General features: G+C 46.0%; 1 protein-coding gene across 1 annotated transcript in view; it reads left to right on the forward strand.

Moving 5' to 3' along the window:
• The window catches only part of RAP1GAP2 (RAP1 GTPase activating protein 2), a 294,016-nt gene that overhangs the window by 36,066 nt on the left and 239,427 nt on the right, over positions 1-18,523 (forward strand). Inside the window, exon 2 of the mRNA XM_038375286.2 lies at positions 10,497-10,613. The gene's annotated coding sequence lies outside the window, so the exon portion shown is untranslated. The remainder of the gene's footprint in view (positions 1-10,496; positions 10,614-18,523) is intronic.

Consider the following 18,523-nt stretch of genomic DNA (forward strand, 5'->3'; position numbering starts at 1 on the left):
AAAATGTCTGTAAAATATTTCACTGCAGAAGAATCCATATCTGTATTCTTTTAAAAAGCTCTAGATAGAGCTTAAATCAGTAGTGTTGTTTTGAATGGGTTCTACTGTTTGGTTTTTGCAAGCCCAGTGCCATAAGTAAAGTAGAAAATCTAACTAATTAGATGTATGTAAATATATGCTGCCAGATTAAATCAAATGAATTGCACAGTTATCCTGTATCTTTCCCCAAGTGCCTTGTGAATAACATCAGCGCTGAACAATTTAGGACCGTGCCTTGTGTGAAATGAGTTTTATGGTCTCAGCTCAGTTCTCAGTCAGCAGTCAATCATACCACAAAAATTCCCACCAGCTGTGGGACTAATTGTCCTGCTTTAGGGTGGTTTTGGCAGAGAGATCAAGGAAGGAATGGAGACAGACCTATGCATCCACGTCTAGAGTGATCCCTCCAGGTTAGGATGGAGGGAGGCACTATGGTCCCTAATGTCCCTGTTTTACGGACAGACTTGTCCTGTCCCAAGAGTCCCCTTCCCTGCAGCGTCCCCTCTCCCTTCACTTTTCTTTCCATCCCTTCCTAACTAACCTCCCTCTCCCCCGCACCCAGTGCCATTTGCTGCTATCATATTGTTCATTCTGCTTGTGTTATATCCCTTCCCTTACCATGTATCTGTTTTACTTGTAAGCTCTTGAGGGCTGGAGCCGTCTACCGCTTTCTGTTTGTGCAGCGCCTAGCTCCAAGGGCCTCTGTTCTTTGTCAGCTCCCAGGTCCTACTGCAGTAAGCAAAATAACACCAGAATAATGCCATGGTCCGGCACTGCACTCGCAGACCCACGGAGTACAAGAGCAGTCTGAGCTCCAGGTTAGCCTGGACTGAGCCCCCACCCCGGCATCCAAATAGCCCGAAACTTTGGGGAGGTTGAAGTCCCACGGGGAAGGAGCTGCTGCCAGCAGGGGCCAAGCGAGGCGATCCGGCAGCCAAGAAACCATCCTCCAAGCAGGAGCCTGGGAGAGAAACTCCAGCTGCCCGGGGTTTGGGGCGGGGAGCGTCCTGTGAGCGCCCCAGACCCGGGGCTGCTCGGCGGGCGGACTCTGGCCTCGCCCCCCCCCCTCGCCGCTCCAGCGGGCGTTTGGGTGGAAATCTCGGATCGCTCGGCCCGGGTCTGCACCAATGCACCAGGTCAGGGGCTAGCGCTGCGGCTGCACCGCCCCCGCTCGCCCCCGGCTTGAGGCGCAGTCCGGAGCGGCCCCTAGCAGCACCCCCGGGCCGAGGGCCGGGGGCGGGGGGGGGCATGGCGTGCCGCAAAGCGCCGGGGGAGACGCGATGGGAGCAGGTGCGATGGTGAGTGGGGGGATGCTGCGGAGGGGTCCTCGCTGCTGCTGCTGCCCTGCGGGTGGGAGGGTCCTTGAGGCTGGTGAAGGGGACTTGGGGGTGAGTCCGCTGCTGCACTGGGGTGGGGTGTCGTTCCCTCCTCCCCCCCCCCCCCATGGCTGCCCTGGGAGGGGAAATCCCAGCTGCTGCAGTAGGGGTGAGGTGGGAGGGGGGCATCTCCGCTGCTGCTCTACTGGGGGGGGGGTCCTAGCTGTTGGGGGCGCCAGGGAGATCCACAGCTGGGAGGCTTGGAATCCACGCTGCTGCAGTGGGGTGGGGGTGGGGGAGATGGGAGGCGACAGACCCCAGCTTTTGCCTTGGGAGCGATGCCCCAGCTGCTGCCCTGGGAGTGAGGGGCGCCCGCTGCGCTGTTGGGGTTGGTGGTGCCCTGGCTATAGGGAGGGGGGAGCCCCAGAGGTGCAGCATCCCAGCGACTGCGCTGGAGGTCTTTGGAGCATGGGGTCTTCCAGCTCCTGCAGGGGTCCTGGGCAGTGGGGAGGTGTGTCCCCCTGTCTGCTGCAGGGAGGCCCCCCCCCGCCATTTCTTGTAGGGGGTCTATCTCAGACACTGCTCCAGGGGATGGTCTTTGAGGAGGGGCCCTGATGCTGGTGAGGGGGACCTATGGGATTGTCTCATCCCCGGCACTGGGGAGGGCAGAATCCTTGCTGCTGGTGAAGGGGATCTTCCTAGGGTAGATCCATCTTTGCAAAGGGCAGCCCCTCTGCTCTTGGAGGGGACAGAGGAGGACAGGGAGGTCTTAGGAAATCCCCACCTACTGGAGGGGGCAGGGTTATGTGCCTCTTGGGGTTGTTTGTGTCCTGGCTGCTGCGGTTGGGTGAGTCTCAGTATATGGGGCTATCCCAGGTGTGGCTACTGCAAAGGTGTGTTGGGGCCTGTATCCCTATTGCTACTGCTGCAAACTGGGCAAGTAGGGGGCAGGCTGTCCTGGTCTGGGCCCTCTTTCAGAGGGGCTAGTGGAGCATTCCAGCTTGGAACAGGCTTTCTCTGTGCTAGTTTTTATTTCAGTCGCTTATGATGCCAAAGCCCCCCCACCCTTGAGCGGGATGCTGCAGCAATGCCGAAATGCAAATTGAATGACTTTCTGGGTTACAACCCTGCAAAGCTTATGTAACAGCTAGAGACAGGTCCAAAGCAAAGTTTGAACACTGGCAACACTTGGGAAAGCTCAGAGCCAGATCTGAACAATGTGGCTCAGGATGCTATTGGGGGCAGAACCCAACCTCTGCATCTGAACATTGGGGGAGGGATGAGTTGCTGTGGATTCCAACTTTGTGGCCCTGGCCCACCACAAGGGCAAACCTTCTGAGGAGGATTGTTCTGGGAAGAGAATTTTAAGCCTCCAGTGACTTTACACTCTGCATGCAAAACTTCCCCTCTGCAGTTTATATTTTGCCTACTTAGCACTTGCATACTTTAAATGGCTGCTTAGCCATTGCCCTGCAGCCTGCCAGAGAGATCTTTATTCCCGACAGTGTCCAAGTGCCTAGGCCAATATTTTAATACTTAGTGGCCTCATTTACAAAATTGCTAAACCCCCATAGTATTTTGCAGCCATGGCCCCTGTCCCAAAACAGTGGATACTACAGCACTAGTGCTAAAGCATTTGGGGACATTGTTGCAGACTGTGTAGGAGGTGTAATGCGTTAGCAGACAAACTAGCTTCTTTGGGAGCTTGGATGCCTCTGTATTCACTAGTGAGTGAGCACACAAAGGTGAATACCCAGCGTGACAAGAAAACTCAGGGATTTATTATCGATTATTAATAACTGTGTTAGTACCTGAACCCTAGTCATAGACAAGGCCCTATTGTGCTAGGCACTGTACAAACAGATAATAAAAAGGCAATCCCCGCCCTAAAGACCTTACAATCTGTACCTCATCTGTTGTTTTACTAGCTAGCAAATCATGTCTCTTTTTGCCAATGAAAACAAGAAGTCATGATTTCATCATGACCATGTAATCCATGCTGTGATGTCCTTCAGGAATGCAGAGAACATTCTGCAAGGGGTGCCAAAGCTGGGCATATTCTGATGCTTTCACCACAAAGCTTCCTAAAAGGGATGCCTCGGGCAGCGTCTCAAACATGGCAGAGCCAAGTCAAGCCGGCTTGGGTGAGCTGCATAATTTTGACAGCCAGCAGCACGGTGATGTTCTCCGAATGGTGCATGGTTTAAGTGCAGATGGAATCCAGTGATGCAAATGACAAACATGCTGACTCACCAGAGAGGTGCCGATGCGTAAATAGTTGTCGCTGCAGCCAGCTGACTGGTGCTATGCCTGTGAATGTATTTTTGCCTGATGTTGAACAAGAACAAGAGGACATTCAACTAAATTAAAAGATGGCAAGTTCAAAAACAACTCAAGGAAATACTTTTTTCCACAAGGTGTAATTGGACTGTGGCACTAATTACCACAGGAAGCCACCATGCAAAGGTTCAAAAAAGGAATTGGACATTTGTATGGATAACGAGAATATCCAGAACATAATTCATGCTTGTTTTCATGCTCCAGGTTTTAGTCAACTTCTAACTATCAGACCTAATATGGGAGGCAGATTATCCCATAGCTGCCTGTGGCAGGGTTTTTATTCCTCTGAAGGATCTGGCACTGGCCATGGTTTGAGACAGAATGCATGACTAGATGGACCTCAGTTCTGATCCAGGCTGGCAGTTCCTGTGTTCCTAGTTCTATAGCACCTTTTCGGTGCTGGTGTCTTGCTCACCTTCTTGTGTAGCAGTTTAGAGGGTGTAAGGCTAAATCATGAGCCCACTGAACTCAACAGGAGTTTTATTGCAAACACTGATGTCTCCATTTGGCCGAACGTTCTGCTGAACTGAAGAAATGAGGGCAGTCCAAAGTGGAGAAGTTCCACTGAACATATCACATCTCCTGCAATGGAAACCTATTAGGTTAGGTCAAGTTAAAATTTCATTGACAGAAATTATTCTCCCAGATTCTAAATCACAAACATTATTTGTAGCCAATGGAGCTATGCTAGTGATGAGAGAAGAGAATTAGGCCCATTTAGTGCTTTTACTTTTGCTCGCGAATTAATCCATCCACCCTCCTCCTATTCTTTGCTGTGCCTCTCTGAATTCAGGTGGTTTTTGCGTGCAGACACGAGTGAAAGAGGATTGCGGTGGTGACGCTGCGCAGCGGCTAAAGATGAAGTATCACAACCTGTATGCCTGGTCCAAAGAGTCTTGCATCATCTGTTGTCTTTGATTTTGCCACCTGGCACTGTTAATGGCTCTGATTAACTATTCACGGGCTTTGCTAGGGTTCAGGAAAAGCTGTGAGTGTCACAGGGAATTCCTCTACTGGGAAAGAAACAATAAGCATGAGCCTGCAAACCTTGATTCGGGAGTAGTCCTTAGCCACAAGACGCCTCCCATCTCAATCTCCCCTCCTGAGCCCCCTACCCTTGCACAGGGGCCAGGTGCAGTCACAAAACATAGCACTTCCAGAGGCCTGAGCACGGGTGAGGAGGCTCCCACTGCACCAGCCAGCTGGTCAGCTCTGGAGATGATACATCACACGCTTTCCCCTTTTGCTTCCTAGAACTCTGCAGTGAGGTGGGAGGAAGGATGGTCCAGGAGTTAGGGCACTGTGCAAGGACTGGGGAGTCCTGGATTCAAATCCTTGCTTCACTTCAGGCTTTCTCTGTAGCCTTGGGCAAGTCACTTAGCCTCTCTCAGTTCCCCAATGGTTAAACAGGTGTAATAGTTCCCTACCTCACAGGGGTACTGTGAGGTGCTCAGACGATACAGTACAAGTCTGATAGGTATCGTGGATAGATGACCCAGCTGATAGGGAGGATCTGCACCACCTCTCAGTATGGGCAGGTGCCTGACAGAGCGCTCCACATCAGCACTTTACTGTGTCTCCCCAGAGCTCTGGTTAATGATTATGTTGTTGTTCAGCATTAGGATTCCAGCCTTTAACTGCATACTCACAGGCAACAAGTTACTCATCATGTGTGTTTGCAGGGCTGGGGCCTTTGTTTGTTTCTGAAGAGTGAACTTTAGCCCATGTTAGCTGAGTGCTACGTACTGATCTCCTGTGCACACACTGCCTGTTGGGGGAGTGGTGTGAGACATTAGCGTTCGCTATGATTTCCACTCTTCCAAATTAATATGGACCCCTCCAGCCCCCCTCAGCTCTACAGATGCTTTAATAATTACACTCGGTGATGAAATTTCATATTCAAATGAGGGCATGTTAAGTGCCGCTGATTGTCTGGAACAAGCTAGACAGCAGATTTTTTTTCTAAAAGAAGGGAACAATTGTAATTACAGATATTTTGCCCAGGCATTTAAGAACATGCACAACTTTAATTGCAATAATAACCCATGATTCATCACTCAAACATTATTAAATAAGCTTCAACATCTGGCATCACATCCGAAATAATGTTTCAGGGATATTAGCCTGGCCTTGGAGACGATAATAAAACTGAGGACAGAGTTGATGCATGGGCTAGTCAGAACAAAACTTAAGAGAAATGGAAACTCTATTGTGAATAAATGATGGTTTGTTACATTCAACTGTTTGATCAATCCTTCTGCCTGAGAAGGAGAATGCAAGCATCCCGCCATGTAGGAAATGACCTGCTACAAACTACTACACCAGGGACGGGGAGGGGCTGCTTTGCAAGTGGGGGATTCGTTTCTTATGTCCCTTTTACTGAAGTGGTATCAAGCGTGGGATGCATCACAATGCTTAGGAGACTGGGAGTCAGGACTTCTGGGTTCTATGCAAAGCCCTTCCACCGAATTACTCTGTGACCTTGGGCGATCACTTGGTTATGATTTTCAAAGCAATAGAGAGGATTTTGGCACATATCTTTGATCAGTTTAAATTTTAATGGACGATATGTTTCAGAGTAGCAGCCGTGATAGTCTGTATTCGCAAAAAGAAAAGCAGTACTTGTGGCACCTTAGAGACTAACAAATTTATTTGAGCATAAGCTTTCGTGAGCATCCGACGAAGTGAGCTGTAGCTCACGAAAGCTTATGCTCAAATAAATTTGTTAGTCTCTAAGGTGCCACAAGTACTGCTTTTCTTAATGGACGATATGTGTCTAGATCCCTTTGACTGCTTTTGAAATCTTACTCTTTGGGCCTCAGATTTATTTATATGTAAAACGACTATAAAATAATTACCACAGGAGCTGTGTGAGCTGTAAAGGATCCTGAGATCCTTGTGTTAAATGGATCAGAAGTGCAAAGTTTATTATAAGTAAAGAGAGAACAGTTCAGTAATGTTACCTGTCTGAGGTGGAAAAGGTAAAGTCAGAGTATGGATAATACATATTCAGGCTTGGACTCAACTGTAGGTTTCCATAAACAAACCCAAATGTCTATTTTCCTAATCTAGGGCCCAGTCCTGCATTCCTTGCACGCACACATCTCCCATTCAGAAACCAGATTATGCTCTCTGTTGTGTAGATGTAAATTTGGAAGAAAGCAATGGACCAGATTCTCCACTGGTGCAAACTGGAATCAGTAGAATTCTGCTGATTTAAACCAGGGAAAAATTTGGCCTAGGCCATATTGAAATTAATGGTGTTATTCCAGAGTTACCCTGATGTAACAGACAGCAAAATCTGGCCCCTCCTTGGGAGTCTTGGGTGTGCTAGGGATGCAGGAGTGGGCCCCTCATCTGCAGCTTTGGAAGGTAGGGGCCACTGATTGGCAGGTGAGAACAATTTGTGTGGCATTTATATTCTTTCCTGAGCTAGACTTAGATTAACATTTGGTGGGAAACTGGTGGCAAATACCCATGCTGAACAGTTGCAAATCCAGCCCTGCACAGACTTGTGGAAGGAATCTAAACCGTGTTTTGGTTATACCGGAAACCAAAACAAGATCACGGTAATGTTTCTCAGATAAATTTAGGCCCAGCAACCAAACACATGGTTTGTTTTCCTTCCTTTCCAAGATACAATTGGATAGAACTGAAGGGTCTGATTTTTGATCCCATACACCTGGTTTAATGACTTTGGTGGAAATGGTTGTGATTTACATCCATGTAAGTGAGATCAGAATCGGGCACCAAATTTTTGGTGGATACTAATTCCTTGCGCACATGAGTTAGCGTCTTATTAGAGAGCAGATGCTCCGGAGCTTTAGAGAGTGGGTAGGGGCTGCTTCTGATCTTTCTTACAGGGGTATAAACCAGGATTAACTCCTCTGAAGCCAGTGGGGTTACATTGGTGTGCGACTCCTCTGATTTGAGATTAGGATGAGTTGGGGACTCTTGGGTTCTATTTCTGGCTCTGCACATGATCCGCAGAATTATTTTGGACAAGTCACCTAACCTTTCTGTGCCCCAGAGGACTGATGCAGCTATAATGAGCCAGATCCTCAGCTGCTGCTAATCGGTGGTGCTCCACTGAAGCCGAAAGAGTTCTGCTGATTTACACCAGCTGAGGATCTGGTAATGCTCAGCTGCTGGAAGACACTAAGGCTTAAGTACCTAATGTTTGTAAACTGCTTTGAGATACATAGATGAAAGACACTGGTGGAATGTAAAGATAGCCATTCTCCATCACTGGCTGCAGTGTCAGTGTGTACTGTAGATATATACGTATCTTAGGTGTCTTTGCATATCTACAGCAGGATAAAAGAGTAAACCAATGGCAAGAATAGAGCTTCCATGTATTCAGACACCAGGACGCACTCCTTTTTAAAGAGCAGTTTACACAGGGTGCTGATGCAAAGAAATTCATTTAATGCGGCATATGTCGCTCCAAGCCATAGGGCTGTAGCTGTAGCCGCTGCAAACGCTGATTTACGTCAGCTAAGAATCTGGCCTGTAGTGCCACTAACTTAGCTAGGACCTGTACAAACAGTATGGACAGAAAAGAAACTAACCAGCCTGAATCCTGGCCTGCTCCAATTATTTTCATGGGGTTCAGGACGACTGTTATAAATCATTGATATTCAGAAATCACCCTGTCTGCTACAGCAAGGCTTTGAGAGAGCAGATGATTTTGTCTGTAACTGGTCTAGATCTTACTTGATTTGACAATGCCCAGAAGTTGGTCCCTGCTCCCTGAGAGTGAAATCCATGCACCTTGCACAGAACCTGAGTTCAGAGATAAAACAGACCCTCAAGCAGTGAGCTGCCCTGCGTCACCTCTTGCATGGATTGTTGTGCCACTGGATCAAAGCAAAGACAGCTTACATCTCCACTTCTCATGCCCTCCTAAGTCCGACCCCATTGTGGGCTTTCTGCCCCTGCCTTACGCAGGGCTGGATTGGAGACCCTTCCCATGATCATCCAGCACAGCTTCTATGTGGCCACAGGAGAATTTGGTGTCTAGTGAATTTCACAGACTGTCCGGATGATCATTGGGTCTGATCCTGTGCTCATTTACACTATTGGAAATGAAGAGCAACTGCCCTGAAATGGAATTACCAGAATTGGGCCCTTGGTGTCCAGCATTGAAAGCAAACACTTTGGGGAGGGTTGAGGGGGTGACAGGACTGTAAACCGTTTAAGGAGCTGCACCGTGTGAACTTTTTATAATCCAGCTGAGACTGAAAATACAACTTTAAAATCATAATTCCCCACCCCGTCCATGTGTCGCACTGAAGAAATGACTGGGTAGATTATGTTTTTCTGCATCCTCTGAAGCATCGGCCCAAGATGTTTAAACTGGAAATGGAGGCATCCAAGATTAGGGGATGGTTTTGAAAATTTGATTTGTATTTGTCATGGATTTTTATTGCAGCCAGGGAGCACTGAGTTCCACTAGAGGGCTCTGTTAGCTCTTCATCATCCATAGGAGCTCATCCTAGCAGTTGCCTGAAAGACCTGCAGCCACCTGAAATCACAGAATGCAGTGGAAATGAAAACAATTTGCTCTGTCTTGTTATAATTTTCCAGGGGGACTACTGTGCCAGATAGAAATCTTTATTTACTATAAAACACTTTGTACTTCTGTAGCACTGTTCAACCAAGGATCCATCTCTTCAGTATTCTTGGCAGAGAATTATGATTACCCCACATTACATAAATGGGGAAAGTGAGGCACTCCATGGTTGACTGACTTGCCTGAGGTCTCAGAGTGAGTAAGTCATAGAAGGCCTGATTTTTGTTTACGCTAAGGCCTCCTTGCACTGGGGCATATAAATTGGACGTATAAATTACATTTGTAAAAAGAAGAGGAGTACTTGTGGCACCTTGGAGACTAACAAATAAGGTGCCACAAGTATTCCTTTTCTTTTTACGGATACAGACTAGCACAGCTGCTACTCTGAAACCTGTCAAATTACATTTGCACTCACTTTAAGGCCAGCACTGTGTAAAGGGGCCTTACTGTAACAGGATCAGGAATCAGAATCTTGTAAGGTTGGGTCTTGGAGCGGGGAAACCACAGCCGTGCAAGCTTTAGTGCGGTCTGCACAAACCCTGGGGTCTATCCCATGGCAAAACTCCTGCTGCCATGGCGTGGCCATTCTGTGATGTGAGATTAAAGCTAGCTCGGGGTGTGTCAGTGTGGGCTATATTCATACACTCTGGCATATCTTTCGTCATGACTTTGGGGTTTGATCCACAGTTCTACCCCTTATCTGTGGGGCTTTGGGCAATTTCTGTAACTTCCTTGTACCTTACTCTCCCTCCACCTGTAAAAGCGGGTCAGTAATGCCTGCCTATCTCGTAGGGGCGCCAGCAGGCTGGATTGCAGTTGTTCTGAGATCCAAGACCCTATGGCTATGCAAAATACTGGGCTTGTCTCTTCCACGGCTGAGCCGGGGGCTTGTTCCACTTACAGCACTCGGAGGAGAGAACACGCAGCACTCTCCTGGGGGTGCCTTCTTAGGCTGCCTAATATGGTAGCCCAGCATGAAAAGCACTGTAAATGCAGTAGGATGCCATTGCCAGTCCCCATTAATAAACAGAAAAGGGTCACGCAAGGAGGAGCGAGGATTGCGGTGTAATGCCAGTGATTACATTTCTATTTGACCTTGCAACTCTCTGCAGTTTCCCTGAGCCAGCCATTCTTTTGCTATTGTGTCTCCCTCTCTCTTTGGCTTGACAGCTCTTCCCTAATAAATATTTCAGTTCCGGGTAATTCTCATTGTTTGTTGTTTATAGGTACGTTAAGGAAGGCCGCTTTCGGATCGAGGAGAGAACGCTGACGGCTTTCCAGTGGCTGTACTCCCCGCACCAGCATCACATTGTCAGCCGAGCTGATCTGGCATCACCAAGCAGGTAAACAAACAGATAGAAAATGTTCTTTCATAAGCACTCAAAAAGGAGCAGTTGCACCTGCGCCGTGAGTGAAAGAGCATTCAGTAAAATCTGTCTAATCTCTGACCACCCCTCCCCCCTACAACGGGGTGTTATGAGCTGATCTCCCCAAGCCTGATGGAAGGTTTGAGGCTTCACGCTGCTGCTCCTTCAAGGAGAAGAAAAGTGCCCGCCAGCTGTCCCTCCTTTCGCCTTACCATAAGCAATCTGCCCCTGGTTGGCAAGGATCCCTCTGTAGTGGATGCAAAGGTTACACTGGAAATGGAGTTACATTGGAAATCAGCATCCCTGCTACTCCTCATTGCACAGGATTTTGCTCGAAATATTTTGTGGGTTATAGGTTGTAAGAAAAAAGGTGAACGCAATAAAATAGCCATGCATAAAATGGTGCCAGTAGAGACCACACTTGGGTACTGATTCTCAGCTACACTCAAGCCTCTTTACACTGCTCTGATAGTGTACAGGGGCCTAAAGTGAGTGTAAATGTAACTTTCACCCTCTTTAAAGGCTCCTTTGTGGTGCTGGAACAGTGGTGGAATAAGAGTCAGGCTCTTTGGTTTTTGTACACCAAGGCAAGCAATGATCAGTTAGCCCACAAGTAGCAGCAAACAGCACAGCCATGAAAACCCCCTCACTCCTCACAGATGGCTGTTTTAACACCCCGGTCCAGGAGTCTTGCGCTCAGTAAACATGTCAGATGCTCATATACGGTCTTTGCGGCTGATTTGGGTTAGAAGCCCATCTGTTCAAATGACGGTTTGTCTGCTTGGAAAGGTTGAGTTCCAGTTGCATTGCTGTACGAAGATAAATGGCCTTGAGATGGACTGAGAGCAAATTGTTGCTGACGGAAGTAAAATCCTTCATGGCAGCAGGGATGTGGTATTTTTCATACTTGCTTTTGGGGGGAAGACAAGTTTTACAAGTTAGGATCATGAATAATGAAGGAAAAGCAGATACAGATGTCACTCACGGGAGCATAAATCAGGAGTAACCACACTGAAGACCAAGCTAGTTGGGAGAGGAGAATCTGGGCCAAATATGCATGGGAGCTTGATTCAAAAGCAGAACCATTTCTCTGGGAGGAAATCTTTTTTTTGCAGGTAAAGCCCTGGAAGCAGAGATGGGAGATCCAGGTTCTGTTCCTGTCAGCCACAGACATCCTGCATAACCCCTAGTAAGACACTAGGAAATCAATATTCTCCACTCATTCAGGTGCTAGTGTTCTGCTCCCACGAAGCATAGGTGTGAGAGTGAAAACAACGAGGAGTCCTTGTGGCACCTTAGAGACTAACAAATTTATTTGGACATGCTCGGGTGATGACCCATGGTGCAAAGTAATGGAGAATCAGTCCTTTATCTCTTTGTTCCTGAGTTTCTTCATCTGATGTTAAAAACACTCCCTTTCCTCACAGAGGGGCTGACTAAATTATTTGTGAAGCACTCTGCCCTTCTCTAGCACTTTTCCTCTGAGAATCCCACAGTATTATTACTGCGGGTGTTCAGATAAATAGACCCTAAATCCAAATCATGCCAGATTCTGGAATGCACAAAAGTAACCTGCAACAACTGAATTTTGAAGGCTAGGTTGTCTGCTGAAGAAACTTTGTGTAACTCAATGGACTAAGGCTGGGATTTACAAAAGAGCCTCAAGTTGCTATGGGGATTTCATTTAAAAATCCCAGCCAAAGTTCTTGATCAGTTTTACAGATTTCAAAAACAGAGAACAGAGATACAGCCAGCTATAATAAATACTGGATCAAAGTCTCTGCTCGTGGAACTTCCTTGAAGTCCATGGAGTTATTCTAACAGAGTGCTTGGCCTGTTGTTCATAATGTGTAGGATGTTCAAAAGCAGCCAAGTGATTTAGGCGCACAAATCCCATTGAGAGTTGCCTCAGCACCTTTGAAAATTCCACGCACAAGCAGTTCAACCAGCTCTACTACATATACACACATACACAGTTTTGCCAAAGCTCAGGACGTTGTTTTGAGTCTCATCATGATATCTGGTTTGTTTCTTAAAGTCTCAGCTCCTGGAGTCATGTGAATACATGAGAATTTCAGCTTTCTTTTTTTCTTAAAGGAGGTTTCTGGTCCTTATGGTTGCAGAGATAAGCTTGAAAACACAACACAAGTGCACCCTAAAGGCTAAAAGCTGGAAATGAAAGAAAAAGAACTCCTGATTATGAAAAATTTCATGATTTTAAGCCAATCCCAAATTTTTTCGGGACCTGACTCATGATTATTGTACACTTGAGGCATACATTGAAAATGAAACAGAAGCAGCAGGCTGCGTGTTGCATAGATTGAACTGTTGAGTGTACATGAAATAGCTGAAGAATATTTGTTCCAATGCAGAGATTTCATTCAGCGCCTACGTTCTTCCCTTCAAAGCTCACTGAAAATACATCTCTGAGCCACTGATCAGATGGGCGCTATAGGTCTCTTTGCCCGCAATGCATATGCAGGGCTGTCATTTTAAATAGAGTGATTTGCGATAAAACACCAATTAACATAAAAAGCTTGTGGGCCTGAAGCAACACATAACGCACAACAACAACACAGTACCTATTTTCCTGCTTTTCAAGAGCTTTGAAGAACATCTCTGCATAGGTACATGTCTAAAAGCTTTTCCTTCTTTATTTCAGGAGCAGTTTTGCTCCAAGCACTCTTAAGAATTCTGAAATATTTACCTTCACGGGTTCACATGGACCAAAATATCAAGACAGGCAAAGAAGAGCTAGAAACAAAGAGAATTTAATGGAGCTGGATGTTCAGAAAGAAAGAACCCTTTCTAACTGGGGACGAGAGAACTATAATGAAGGGTGAAATTCACCCCATGCAAAGAGCCAGCACAAGCCCTATGTAAGTCCTTGAGATAAGGTCCATTGGGTCTTGGGGCATAGCCCTTGCGCTAGCCCATTGTGCGCTGGTGAATTTCTCCCTGTGTGGTATGGTTTTGTATTGTTTTGGAAGAACTTTCTGGGAGGAATTTCAGATGTGGTGCTAAGGCCCAGGACCAGACATGTTGTTGGGCATTGTTTTGATCTTGGTTACGTGTGTGTCGCTGAGCAGGAAGGCCAAGGAGTGAAGTGAGAGCAAAATCAGGCCTGTTATACCTGTATCTCCCCCCTCCCCTTGTGAAGAAAGAAAATACCACAATGAGGGTATGATAATGTGGAGAGAAGGCAGAATTTAGAACAAATTTGCACAACAGCCAGATTTTCAAGAGGGAGCTTTTCAAAGGCTGAGTGGGGCCCTCAATTCCCACTGACTTTGGGTGCCCTTTGCACCTTTGAAAATCTCCCCCCAAAATGCTCAGGACCCCCAGTTGGGGCCAGATTTTCAAAAGAGACCAACTCCTAGTGAGCCGACCTCTTTTAAAAATTCTATACCGAGTCTTAGCAACAAGAAGACTGCTCGAGCGTCTCTCTTTTGTGTGTGCTATAAGCCATAATAGTTTCCTGTATTGTTTTAAGAGCAGACGTGAATTTGAATACATATGTCATTCATCTGACAACTGGACAATAAAATGGTGATTTCTCAGCAAGGGATCATCCAAAAAGACGCTGTAATTGCCCCTATGCAGTTGGCAAAAAGTGTCTATTTTATTTAAATTACCAAGCTGCCTGTTAATTTTAACGGATCTTTGCAAATTGCCACCTCTGCTTGCATTAATCTTGCTGTTGATGCATTGTTACCCTGCTGAATGCAGAATTTAAGTGCAAGAAATGTAATCCATAATTAATGTTCAGTATTGTTAAAGTTAATTCCATTAGATTATTTAATTTCCCAGTGGGTGGAGAAGTTACTTGGAAAAAAATCTAATAAAATATGTGGAAAGTCAGGGGCCAGATTAAGTGATGCATTGAACGTTGTGCGCTGAGTTGTGTGACGAAATGTGACGTGGGCCTTAGCACCACCTGGGCCTTAGCACCACATAACAACATAATGATGGTTAATGCATTGGAGACCGCCAAAGCCAGTGCCTCTGAAGCAGGGGTGGAAAGAATTAAAGACAACGGTTCTCTGACCGACTCCAGCCACAAAATAAACTCTGCAAGCTCAAGATACCAGTAATGAGCTGCAGCTGCACTCAGTAGATTGTGGAGCTGCTCAATATATGATGGTGGATGCTGTCTAGGTTTTGTTTCTTCTTGGTGGGGCTCAGATCCCTTGCTTGGCTCTCTTGACTGCGGAAAAAATATGCTATTTTCCAGGTCCACCCCCACCAAAATTTGCAGTCACCCACATTCAATTGTGCAGGTCTTCATAGTACAATACACCCTCTCCCGTCGTACATGCTTGAGCAATGAAATAGCGATGAAATAGGTAGCAATGTTGACATTTAAAGTATCATCATCTGAATTAGCACCCATGGAAATGAATAGAGAAGTGCAAACCTCCGAGCTGTTGCATCAGATTTCCTGCAAACTCAGAGCGTTGGCCCTGGATTGGCTGCAATTGGTTCACGTTTTCCAAGGTTTCTTCCATGGCATCTAGAGACTCACCTCTTTTAAAATGAAAGCTGAGCCTCTGGAGGATAAGAAGGTAGTTTTGGGAGCAATGCTGATGTGTTGGATCCATGCTCGTGTACCCCCAATTCAAATCCTGTTTCAAAGTAACACTGTGTATCATGGACTCCATGATGCTGAAGTTTTAATTTCCTCGGTTTAGTGTTTCCTATGAGGAACTGTCTCCCTGTTTGTTTTTGGTCTTTGCTGGTCTGTTTATTAACGCACTGCTACATCTCTGTATCTAATTGCACCCAACCGCTGTAGCAGAGAGCATATTTTATTTTCCTGATGCCTTTGGAGATTATTGTTAGTGGAGATGCAGCTTGTGCTAGGCATTAGAGTGCTGGATGATGAGTCTGGAAAACCAAGTTCTAGTCCTGATGCTGCCACAGGTGCACTCTATGGCCTGATGTAAGTCCGAGCCTCTCTGTGCTCTGAGAGCCGATGAGGAAAGAGCTATATATGAGTACATATGAGGGTAGAAATGCTTCTTATTGCTTCAGTTTTAGACATCGACACATCTAGCATGTCTGTTGGGCTGGGCGCTGCATGTGTGGCACACTGTGCCTCTAAGGTGGAATGACGTGCCTTTTCCCATGACTTGTGACATAATCACATTTCAAAGCAGGGTTCTAATCGATAAAATTCTGAGAGATTAGCTGGTGACTGTTGGGAGATCCCAATTCATTTACTGCTTCTGTACTGAAAGCGTAGACAGATTCCCTAACTAGTCCCACTTTCCTTCTTTGGTTCAGGAGTAGTTTGAATGTGTTAGGATAGTCTTGATGGACTTGGTCTCCAATTGTCTGACCAAAATAGCCAGAGCACAATAATAGCTAACACTTATAACCATCATCGCCTGTAGACATCAAAACACTTGACAAAGATGGTTAAGCATTACTACTCCCATTTGACACCAGATCAAATTAATGAATACCCTGCTTGTTCCATTACCTCAGCACATCAATGCACGGATGAAAAGGAGAATACCCGTCCCTTCCCCAGACTTCCAATGCTACTTCAGTGGCTGGCAGCCGCTGCCACAGGTGGATTGAGATCTTTTAATCTCTTCTCCCAGCTGCAAAGGAAGAAGTGAGGAAGGTCTCTCTTCCAGAAAACCAGTCTGTCAGCCTGCCCATCTCTCTCTTTGTAGAGCATACAATGTACTTTCTGATCGGGGTGCAAATTATGTCACTTTGCATTATCAAGGCGATGGGATACATTTGCGGTGACAAGGTAATGGCCACTTCTGAATATCGCATTGCAGGGTTTTTTATCTCCCTTCATAGCAAGGCTCTTTGCAATTTCCAGACATCCTAGAGTCCTGACAGGGCTTGATTTTTCCTTTGATGGAAAAAGCAGTCATGAAGAGCTGACAATCACACGCACCTCGGTGCACGGTGACACTTCTTCTGCATAATAACTGCTGTTGGTCACAGTGTGATGTTTACAGGGCTTCAATGAAAGAACATTTTTGGTGCCTCAAGTGGCATCCCAATCACAAGATGCTATAAGGAGTTTCAGGCTGTCACTCCGATCATATGTCACATTAATAATACTGCAGCCTCTATGTTGCCATTGCTTTCTTTGCATAATGATTGCTGACACAGTCCTGACAAGAGGAGGTACAATTTGGCAGAAGGATTAATAGCAGGTATGCTTTATACGTCTGTATAAATTCACTTCATGGCCCTGTTCAAGAAAAGCCTCGGGGCCATCTGGTAACAAGAACACTGATACTGTTGCTTATGGATTTCACATTGCCTGGTTATAGAAATGTTTCCAATTCTCCTGCTCCTACCAGCACCAAAGTAGCCCCTTTTGTGGTAATGTTCTGCCTGGAAATTCAGACCATATCCTCCGCTCGTGTAAATTGGCATAACACCGTTGACTTTGATGGCTCTACACCAGTTCACACCACCTGAGGATCTGGCCCACCAAATCTAGAGGCTGTGCTCCTAGGAATGATTACATCATGCTCCAGGTAATCCGTGTGTTAGAGGCTCTCTGGGAAGAGGTGCCTTTTGAAGTAGTAGGATCCAGCATCACTGCTAGTGGCAAGGGGAGAGCACTGCAGATTCTGAGTTAAGCGTGTGGATGGTGCACACGACATCTCTGAAAATAAGCTAATGGAAATGAAATCAATACACCACATTGAATTTAGCTTACGCGAAACTTTTGCCCAGAGGCTTTCAATAGCAATTAAGGCCAGCAAACTCTCCATGTTATCTGAATTTCATGCACAAATACGTATTTATGTTCTCCTGTGTATACTGCCTGCTCTTCATTTGGAAAGAGTGTGCAGCTCGCTTTCAGAGTTATCTAGTTCCTGGTATTTTTGGGTAAGTATAGAAGAGAAAAGGGGACAAAATGTGCTGTGGATCCCAACCTAAAAGGCATGTGAACAAAATAAAATGAAATCCACCTTAAGTGACCACTCAAAAGACCAGCTCTTGCTTAGAGCAGTCACTGCCAAAGGTAGATCAGAATTATACTCCACAGAATCTGGGATCCTGAGACAGAAAGTTGCCTTACAAAACTGTGTATACTCACATTGAGCCTAACTCTGCTTTCAAACTGATGTAAATCGCATATAACCCTCTTAAGTGAATGGATCTTCCCAGAATAAAGCTGGAACGAGAGGGGAATCAGGCCTGTTTTCCCTTTTTTGCTGCTCTCAGTGGTGTTCACAGCGTTGCTAACGGTGTCTGGTCTATTTAGATTGTAAGCTCTTTGGGGCAGGGACCCTCTTCTGTTCTGTGTTTGTACAGTTTCTAGGTTAATGAGGCCTCTACCCCGGTTGGAGTCTTGGGGTTTACCAGGGTATAAATAAATATAGACAGACTAGCTGAGTAAGTTGTCCACTACAGCTGAGATGGAACAGCTGGCTTAGGCCTGATTTCTCCAGTGCCTTGTGCTAATGTGTCCACTTCCACCTCTGCAAAGTGGATATAAAAAGCTGCCACCTGTATGAGTGAGTAATGGGAGAATTCTGGTTTGGTAGCAGTTTTAGGCCTACTTTTCACAACTGTAAATAACTATTCAGGGTGCATAGCAGTGCACAATAACTGGAAAATATGTAAGATGATTTAGAAACAATGCTCTTTATCTCACCAGCCATGCTGAGATCCTATTTGCTTTTCAAATCCTTAATATTCTAGTACACACAACATTGTTTATTGTCCCAGTGGCTTTTCTCGCTCTAGGTTATTGGGGCACTGCATAAAACCAAGTTTGTTTCTTTTTTTAAAAATTGTTAACTTCTTGCTTCCCTTACCTAGCTAGTCTTTGAATGTTTCACATAACTTGAGCTGACAGTTTTGGGTAAAGAAACAATCTCTAGGCATACTGTGTT

This window comes from Dermochelys coriacea, chromosome 17, assembly GCF_009764565.3.
Source record: "Dermochelys coriacea isolate rDerCor1 chromosome 17, rDerCor1.pri.v4, whole genome shotgun sequence".
Lineage (NCBI taxonomy): Eukaryota > Metazoa > Chordata > Testudines > Dermochelyidae > Dermochelys > Dermochelys coriacea.